Genomic DNA, 1,425 nt, shown 5'->3' on the forward strand with positions numbered 1-1,425 from the left:
TGGCCCATTTTCATGTCCCTTAATATATATATTTTTTAAATTCATCAGTCAAGGCTATCACGCCCCTTTTGTTCGTTTGTCAAGTCTTCAATGTTGGTTATTATTATTATTATTATTATTATTTTTGTATTATATGTGACAAAACAGTCCATAAGAGATTCTTCGAAGTCTGTCCTAATTTCTTTTCCGTTTTCTTTGAACCTTCTAACGGATTACGATTTGTAATGAAGGGCTAACTAAACTAATTTTAAGCTGTATTTTACAGGATCATTTGTGTAACAAGATTTCTATTAATAAATTCTGATTCTGAAAGTCATGTATAAAAATCCATGCCAATTATAGGAACTTGAAGAAGTATAGTATATTGTACAATAACAATAGTACGAAATACTGTTCACAAACTGACACAAGTTTTGTATCTAGATATCATTCAGGAAAATGGCCATATAAAATATTTGCTTTCAGTCTCTGCAGTTATCTATTTAGGAAGTATAGATGTAGTGAAGATCGGATATTCCTATCTTGCCGGATCTCGTTTGAGGTTCACATAGATTTTCTAACACGAAGGTAACACATCATTACACAACAGATAGTTATATAACTTACGAAAATGGCACAGAAAACTTGAATTATGAGTCATAAAGCAAATATTTATTCATTGACTTACTGATTATTAAGGGTGAGGTAGTCAGGTTAGAACGTACTTTTGTTCAAGGTGTTTTTTATATATATATATATATATATAGAATGAACCCTCCTGCTTTGATTTCTGGGGGTCTGCTCGGGATATGCTCTTGCGAAAATTATATTTTGGGGAATTTATGTCAGAAGACTGTGACGAAAATTGACTTCAAATTTCGGGGTAATTGATCATTTCACTATCATCGCTAATGAAAAATCATACGTTATTGGTATCATTTTGAAGGGTAGGAAGTTGAGAGTCTATAGGTCGTAAAATATTTTAGCTGGGGTCAATGAGTGCAGCTCTAGGGGTCAAAAGGTCACGTCGGAAAGGGTGCGCTCAAAAACAAGGGGTAGAAATCATAGTTACCTCATGGTGGCCAATCCAATTGAGATAATTGAATGCAACTCGTGCTCATTTTGAGAGGGCTATATGTGGCAGTTTTTTAAAACATAAGTAAAGTGATGGGGTTTATGTTTTCCTAGATTAACCCTTTATGAGCCGCACACAAAAATCGAAAATCGACAAAATTGCCGTCTTTTCTCGGATGAAGTCAATCATGAATAAAGGTATATGAGCTAAATGTAATTATGCGTTTTATGTCATTTTAACATCTATCGGGAATCTCCGCACTGTTATGCGTAGACCAACATAAATGCGATGCATTATACCCTTTAATGCCACTTGATGGCGAATCTATACTGGATTCAATCTCCAATCTTTGACCTTGGCAGAGGGCATCG

Source organism: Penaeus japonicus, unplaced genomic scaffold, assembly GCF_977035675.1.
Source record: "Penaeus japonicus unplaced genomic scaffold, GWHDUDI00000001_assembly GWHDUDI00000009, whole genome shotgun sequence".
In the NCBI taxonomy this organism is placed as follows: Eukaryota; Metazoa; Arthropoda; class Malacostraca; order Decapoda; family Penaeidae; genus Penaeus; species Penaeus japonicus.